The following is a 305-nucleotide window of genomic DNA, read 5'->3' on the forward strand; positions in this document are numbered from 1 at the left end:
AGGACCGAAAATGAAGAGGTCACATCCAAGGAACTTAAGGAATATACTTACTGATGCACTATAAGTGCAAAGCTAGAGGTAAAGCGAGTACAGAAGAGAATCTTAAGTTAACAAGCACTGGTTGTATTAGATTTTTTTCTTTCATTAGGCGTGTGTGTGTGTGTGTGTGTGTGTGGGTGGGTGTGTGTGTGTGTGTCCCCTTTACACTCTCTGCTGTTATTAAATAAGACTAAACCTGGTTAGAATGGAGTTATGTCATAACCACCACACTAGTAATAAAAAGTTAATTTTGAACACATTGTAGG

Source organism: Octodon degus, unplaced genomic scaffold (assembly GCF_000260255.1).
Source record: "Octodon degus isolate 3935 unplaced genomic scaffold, OctDeg1.0 scaffold00015, whole genome shotgun sequence".
NCBI lineage: Eukaryota > Metazoa > Chordata > Mammalia > Rodentia > Octodontidae > Octodon > Octodon degus.